Here is an 8,228-nt window from a genome sequence, read left to right as displayed (position 1 = left end):
GAAAAAGATACATTCTAATCTATCTAAAAGTTCCCCACTCAAGTCACTCTGATCCCCAACTGTGTTTTATTTTATTCATAGGACTAATCATATCTGAAATCATTACTTTATTGTTTGTTTATTGTCAATTCCCCTACATCTAGAATGTCAGGGACATGAGGGTATAAATTTTGCCTAACTTGTTTACTGTAAGAGTTCAGAACAGCACTTGGCACATAGCCTTTGACTATGTGGATCACAACAAACTGTGGAAAATTCTTAAAGAGATGAGAATACCAGACCACCTTATCTGCCTCCTGAGAAACCTGTATGCAGATCAAGAAGCAATAGATAGCCCTGAAGAGGAAGGTGGGCTCTGGGTTCTGGCATGGTCTCTGCCGGTTGAGGGAGAGTAACTCTCGCTACTGCATCTTGGGGTCCGTGGGGACCCGTGACTTCGACAAATATGGCGGTCCTTTCCTCATCATCAAGGATCAGGACTGCAAGTCTCATCTTATGGTACTTGAGGCCCTCGAATCTCATATAATGGCAGCAAAGGCTGTAGCAAATACAGTGAAAACATCACTTGGACCAAATGGGCTTGATAAGATGATGGTGAATAAGTATGGTGACATGACTACGACCAATGATAGTGCCACCCTCTTAAGCATGATGAATGTTGACCATCAGATCACCAAGCTGATGGCTGAACTGTCCAAATCACAGGATGATGAGATTGGAGATGGAACCACAGGAGTGGTTGTCCTGTTGGAAAAGGCTGAGCAGCTGCTGGACCTCCACATTCACCCAATCAGGATCACTGATGGCCAAGAGCAGGTCACCTGCATCACTACTGAGCACCTGGACAAGATCAGCAACAGTGTCCTTGACAACATGAAGAACACTGAGCCCCTGATCCAGACAGCAAAGACCATGCTGGGCTCCAAAGTAATTAACAGCTGTCACTGACAAATGACCTAGATCACTGTGAATGCCGTCCTCACCGTGGCCGACATGCAGCACAGGGACATTGACTTCCAGCTCATCAAGGTAGAAGGCAAGGTGGGTGAGTGGCTGAAGGACACCAAGCTGATCAAGGGCTTGATCATGGACAAGGACTTCAGTCATCCACAGATGCCCAAGCAAGTGGAAGATGCTAAGGTTGCAATCCTCACATGTTTATTTGAGCCACTGAAACCAAAGATGAAGTAGAAGGTGGATGTGACATCTGTGGAAGATTTTAAAGCCCTTCAGAAGTACTGAAGGAGCACTTCTGTAAAGGAGAAGTTTGAAGAGATGATCCAGCACATTAAAGAAACTGGTGCTAATCTAGCTATTTGCCAGTGGGGCTTTGATGATGAAGCTAATCATTTACTTCTCCAGAATAACTTGTTGGCGGTCCACTAGGTTGAAGGATCTGAAATTGAGTTGCTCGCCATCGCCACAGGTGGCCACATCATCCCTAGGTTTTCAGAGCTCACAGCTGAGAAGCTAGGCTTGCAGGTCTTGTGAAGGAAATCTCGTTTGGGACCACAAGAGACAAGATGCTGGTCATCAAGCAGTGTAAGAACTCCAGAGCCGTCATCATTTTCATCAGAGGAGGAAATAAGATGATCATCAAGGAGGCCAAGCATTCCCGTCATGACACTCTGTGTGTCATCCACAACCTCATCCAGGACAACCACATGGTATATTGCAGGGGCGCTACCGAGATCGCTTGTGCCCTGGTGGTCAGCCAGGAGGTCGACTAGTGCCCGGCCCTGGAGCAGTAGGCCATGCACGCCTTTGCCAAGGGACTGGTGGTCATCCCTACGGAGCTCGTGGAGAACAGAGGCATGAACCCCATTCAGACCATGACTGAGATCCGGGCCAGACATGTGAAGGAGGTGAACCCCGCCCTCGGGGATTGGCTGTCTGCGCAAGGGAACCAATAATATGAAACATTAACATGTCATAGAAACCTTGATCGGCAAAAAGCAGCAGATCTCTCTTGTAACACAAACGGTTAGAATGACTTTGAAGATTGACAACATCCATAAGCCTGGAGAATCTGAACAGTAAAGACAGAATTTAGAATAAAATGAGGAGTAAGATCCGCTGCTGCTGCTGCTGCTGCTAAGTCGCATCAGTCCTGTCCGACTCTGGGCGACTCCATAGACGGCAGCCCACCAGGCTCCCCCGTCCCTGGGATTCTCCAGGCAAGAACACTGGAGTGGGTTGCCATTTCCTTCTCCAATGCATGAAAGTGAAAAGTGAGAGTGAAGTCGCTCAGTAAGTGTCCTGCTACTGTGACTAAATAAATGGGTGTCTTGTGCTGCATATACAGCTATTTATTGTTACACTGTATCAGACACTGTGACAACAGTAGCTGTTTGGTAACCATAGTTTCACTTGTTCAAAGACATGAAATTATAGAGGTATGATCTCACAAGGTTTTGTATTTGTTGTATTAAAGGGAACACTTTAAACAACCTTTATATTCTGCTCAAGTTAACAAACATTCACTAACATTCATCAAATGCCCTAATTGAAGGAGTTTGAGTTGATTTTTTTTTAAATAAGATGTAGAACCTGTTTTTAACAGCTGTAAATGTTCAGTTTGTTCTCAAGATTTGCTTTAACATTGAGGAATATCGGCTTGGTCCTATTAAATTTATTTAAATACTGACAAAAAAAGAAAGAAGCAACAGTTAGAATGGCATAGGCAACAACAGACTAATTCCAAATTGGGAAAGGAGTACGTCAAGGCTGTATATTGTCACCCTGCTTATTTAACTTATATGCAGAGTACATCATGCAAAATGCCAGGCTGGATGAAGCACAAGCTGGAATCAAGATTGCAGGCAGAAATATCAATAACCTCAGATATGCAGATAACACAACCTTTATAGCAGAAAGTGAAGAAGAACTAAGGAGCCTTTTGATGAAAGTGAAAGAGGAGAGTGAAAAAGCTGGCTTAAAACTCAGCATTTAAAAAACAAAGATCATGGCATCCGGTCCTATCACTTTATGGAAAATAGATAGGGAAACAATGGAAACAGTGACAGACTTTATTTTCTTGGGCTCCAAAATCACTGCAGATGGTGACTTCAGTCATGAAATTAAAAGACACTTGATCCTTAGAAGAAAAGCTATGGAAAACCTAGACAGCATATTAAAAAGCACAGACATTAGTTTACCCATAAAGGTCTGTCTAGTCAAAGCTGTTTTTTCCAGTTGTCATGTATGGATGTGAGAGTTGAACCATAAAGTGTGAAGTGAAAGTCACTTAGTCGTGTCTGACTCTTTGTGACCCCATGGACTGCAGCCCTGTCCTCTGTCCTTGGAATTCTCCAGGCAAGAACACTGGAGTGGGTTGCCATTTCCTTCTCCAGGAGATCTTCCCGACCCAGGAATTGAACCCAGGTCTCTCGCATCGCAGGCAGACTCTTTACTGACTGAGCCCATAAAGAAAGTCGAGTGCAGAAGAATTGATGCTTTTGAACTGTGGTCTTGGAGAAGACTCTTGAACGTCCCTTGGACTGAATGGAGATCAAACCAGTCAACCCTAAAGGAAATCAACCCTGAATATTCTTTGGAAGGACTGATGCTGAGGCTGAAACTCCAATACTTAGGCCACCTGATACAAAGAACCGACTCATTGGAAAAGACCCTGATGTTGGGAAAGATTGAAGGTGGGAGGAGAAGGGGATAACAGAGGATGAGATGATTGGATGGCATCACTGACTCGATGGACATGAGTCTGAGCAAGCTCTGGGAGTTGGTGATGGACAGGGAAGCCAGGCGTGCTGCAGTCCATGGGGTCACAAACAGTCGGGTATGACTGAGTGACTGAACTTACTGACTAGCACATAGTAGGCATACTACTTGGAATGAATGAATGAATGTTCAATAAACCATACAAATTGTATGGTAGTTCTAAGAAAGGTTTATGACCAGACTGCACTCTTCTGAAAGTAAAGAACTGCTCATAGAGCCAGTAGTCATCAGCTTTGTAAGCAAATGTTTAGATTTAGAACTAATGCATCCATACAGGCTTGCCTAGGCTACCAGCATTAGCTAGCAAATCAAGTCGGAGAAGAGTCGGACATGACTGAGTGACTTCCCTTTCACTTTTCACTTTCATGCACTGGAGAAGGAAATGGCAACCCACTCCAGTGTTCTTGCCTGGAGAGTCCCAGGGATGGGGGAGCCTGGTGGGCTGCCATCTATGGGGTCACACAGAGTCTGACACGACTGAAGTGACTTAGCAGCAGGAGCAGTAGCAGCAAATCAAGTATGTATCATTTCACACTATCTTCAGAATCTTTGAGTACTGGATAAAATACTTCCTTAGACAAGTAGACTATGACCTGAAATAATTATGTATATATATACACATATGTATACATAATTACCAACCAGCCCTGACAAGGTGCAAAAAAACAACCAAAGCTGGAATTGAATGGCTGTCCTTCTTTGCTCTCTCCCTCTCCTTTTAAAGTGTAGAGCTTTTTGGAAAAGAAGCATTATATGAATTCAAAGCATTATCTTATCAAATCCCCATAATTATTTTAACCATGTGGCATAATCTGGGCACAGCCAGTGATTAAGCTGTGCCACAATTAAAACAATAACGTGAAACTAATTACAAAGAGCTAGACAGACTGTGCTATCTTTCTGCTTGGTGTCCGAATGTTACATAGAAGAATGTAATTCAACTCTGCAGACACCATCAAAATCTTCCAACATACTTTTAAATCCCTGACTGTCTAAGGGGTAGGTGGCATCAGGGAAGAATGGGGAATGACAAAAGAGTAGGAAACAGTCCTGAATGAAGTGCCAGCTTTTAGATCTTTAGATCTCCTCTGTTAGAGGAGAAAATAATTTAAAAAGGATTCCTACGAAAATATTTTTTCCCTCTTCATAAAAACTGTGTAATCAGAAAGCCAGATAGCTTGGCCAAGCTACAGAAGCCATCTAAAAGTCAGAAAGACCTGGCTGATACATTCCCATTAAGACTAAAGTTACAATTATTTTCCTAGTCAGAGCAGGTGAGGGGAAGAAGCAGGAATCCAAGGGACAATGTTAAATTCATCATTTCACAGAGTTTTTCACACAAGGCCAATGGCATGAGTGAAATATGTTACATGTACACTTCCCTCTGTTAACAAATTATCTAAGTGTTATTTTTATTCATATTCAGTTAAGTTCAGTTCAGTTGCTCAGTCATGTCCAACTCTGTGACCCCATGAATCACAGGACGCCAGGCCTCCCTGTCTATCACCAACTCCCGAAGTTCACTCAGACTCACGTCCATTGAGTCAGTGATGCCATCCAGCCATCTCATCCTCTGTTGTCCCCTGCTCCCCCTGCCCCCAATCCCTCCCAGCATCAAAGTCTTTTCCAATGAGTCAGCTCTTCGCATGAGGTGGCCAAAGTACTGGAGCTTCAGCTTTAGCATCATTCCTTCCAAAGAAATCCCAGGGCTGATCTCCTTCAGAATGGACTGGTTGGATCTCCTTGAAGTCCAAGGGACTCTCAAGAGTCTTCTCCAACACCACAGTTCAAAAGCATCAATTCTTCAGCACTCAACTTTCTTCACAGTCCAACTCTCACATCCATACATGACCACAGGAAAAACCATAGCCTTGACTAGACGGACCTTAGTCGGCCAAGTAATGTCTCTGCTTTTGAATATGCTATCTAGGTTGGTCATAACTTTCTTCCCAGGAGTAAGTGTCTTTTAATTTCATGGCTGCAGTCACCATCTGCAGTGATTTTGGAGCCCCAAAAAATGAAGTCTGACACTGTTTCCACTGTTTCCCCATCTATTTCCCATGAAGGGATGGGACCAGATGCTATGATCTTCGTTTTCTGAATGTTGAGCTTTAAGCCAACTTTTTCATTCTCCACTTTCACTTTCAAAAGGCTTTTTAGTTCCTCTTCACTTTCTGCCATAAGGGTGGTGTCATCTGCATATCTGAGGTTATTGATATTTCTCCCGGCAATCTTGATCCCAGCTTGTGCTTCTTCTAGCCCAGAGTTTCTCATGATGTACTCTGCATAGAAGTTAAATAAGCAGTGTGACAACATATAGCCTTGACGTACTCCTTTTCCTATTTGGAACTAGTCTGTAGTTCCATGTCCAATTCTAACTGTTGCTTCCTGACCTACATATAGGTTTCTCAGGAGGCAGGTCAGGTGGTCTGGTATTCCCATCTCTCTCAGAATTTTCCACAGTTTATTGTGATCCACACAGTTATTCTTATTCTGAACTAATGCTAGGAGATGCAGCCTATAACTCCATGGGCTAAATGGCTAAAGGAAAACACCAACGTGAAAAATCTGGTCAATCACTAGCATGTGGCTTCAAAATAAACCAAATTGTTGTGTGTTGTTTTGCTTGTTTGTTTGTTTTTACCTCAGTTCAAGGCCACCCTGACGAAACCATACACATTGAATCACTCTGTGGGGTTATTCAAGAGAATGGGAGAATAGACTTCGGTAGAAGGTAAGTGTCAGGGCTTACTTCAGATCAGCTTGTCCTGGACCTACAGCATCTGCACTGTTTGGAAACCACTTAGAAATGCAACTTTCAGAATCCTAACCCAGACCTCCTGACGCAGAAATTCTGGAGGTGGGGGCCAGAAGTCTGGGTCTTAACAAACCCAGATGATTCTCAAATCATCAAACTGATGATTCTCAAACCTGCTCAAGCTTAAAAGTCGCTGCTTTAAAAAAAAATTTTTTTTGTTGTGTTCAGCCACTCAGTCATATCCGACTCTTTGTGACCCCGTGGACTGCAGCATGCCAGGTTCCCCCATCTTTCATCATCTCCAACAGCTTTCTCAAACTCATGTTCATTGAATAGGTGATGCCATTCAACCATCTCACCCTCTGTCATGCCCTTCTCTGCCTTTAAAAAATTGTTATTTATGCATTAATATTTATGGCTGTGCTGGATCTTTGTTGTGGTGTTCAAGTGTAGGGAAAGAGCAAATTAGCCAAGATGGCATGGTCAGGCTCTCTCACCCCACAGCCCCTTGTTCTTGCCCCATGATTTGTAAAGAATGATTGTGTAACAGCTGAGATCATTTATAACATTGCACATGTGTGTCACAAGGTACTCGCTTGGCCACAGGCTACTTTTACTAAGTGAGTTCCGTGTAGAAAGTGGCGGCATTTGCTGTTGCATCACGGTGTGTGTGTTGGGTCAACCACGAGAGGAGAGAATGCAGTATGTCTACTGCTATGGTGGATGCACCAGCCGAGAGAGAATACTGTTACAGTTGCTGCACCAGCCAGCAGAGAATAAAACATGTCTGTAGTTCCTACAGTTCCTTGAGTTTTCTTCCAGCGTCCCCGCTTGCACCTTATCTACGGTGGGTCCAACGAATGGCGCAATATGAACAGCAAGGCCACTGGCATCACGAACAGGATCAGCGATACATCAGGCTTCTCCCTGCAGTGGCTTCTCTTGCTGTGGAGCACAGGCGCTAGGGCAAGTGGGCTTCAGTACTTGCAGCTCCTGGGCTCTAGAGCACAGTCTTCAGTAGTTGTGGAGCGCGGGCTGAATTGCTCTGTGGCATGTGGGATCTTCCTGGCCCAGGGGTTGAACTTATGTCTCCTGCACTGGCAGGCAGTTTCTTTACCACTGAGCCACCAGGGAAGCCCATCACTGCCTTTTTGTTATTATTGTTGTTCAGTTCAGTTCAGTTCAGTCGCTCAGTCATGTCTGACTCTTTGCAGCTCCATGGACAGCAGCACGCCAGGCCTCCCTGCCCATCACCAACTCATGGAGTTTACTCAGACTCATGTCCATTGAATCAGTGATGCCATCCAACCATCTCTCCTCTCTCCTCATCCATCCTCTTCTCCTCCCGCCTTCAATCTTTCCCAGCATCAGGGTCTTTTCAAATTAGTCAGTTCTTTGAATTAGGTGGCCAAAGTATTAGAGTTTCAGCTTCAACATCAGTCCTTCCAATGAATGTTCAGGACTGATTTCCTTTAGAATGGACTAGTTAGGTCTCCTTGCAGTCCAAGGGACTCTCAAGAGTCTTCTCCAACATCACAGTTCAAAAGCATCAATTCTTCAGTGCTCAGCTTTCTTTATAGTCCAACGCTCACATTGTAGCCTTGACCAGGCAGACCTTTTTTGGCAAAGTAACATCTCTGCTTTTTAATATGCTGTCTAGGTTGGTCATAATGTTCCTTCCAAGGAGTAAGCATCTTTTAATTTCATGGCTGCAGTGGCTTAAAGTCAGCCA

General features: G+C 44.1%; 1 pseudogene; it reads left to right on the top strand.

The window, feature by feature from the left end:
* The first annotated feature begins 417 nt into the window (after positions 1 to 417).
* LOC128048687 (T-complex protein 1 subunit epsilon-like) lies at positions 418 to 2,040 on the top strand (annotated as a pseudogene).
* Positions 2,041 to 8,228: the final 6,188 nt, after the last annotated feature.

This window comes from Budorcas taxicolor, chromosome 5, assembly GCF_023091745.1.
Source record: "Budorcas taxicolor isolate Tak-1 chromosome 5, Takin1.1, whole genome shotgun sequence".
Classification (NCBI taxonomy): domain Eukaryota; kingdom Metazoa; phylum Chordata; class Mammalia; order Artiodactyla; family Bovidae; genus Budorcas; species Budorcas taxicolor.
Note: the sequence above shows the minus strand (reverse complement) of the source record. Positions and strands in the feature narration are given on the sequence as shown.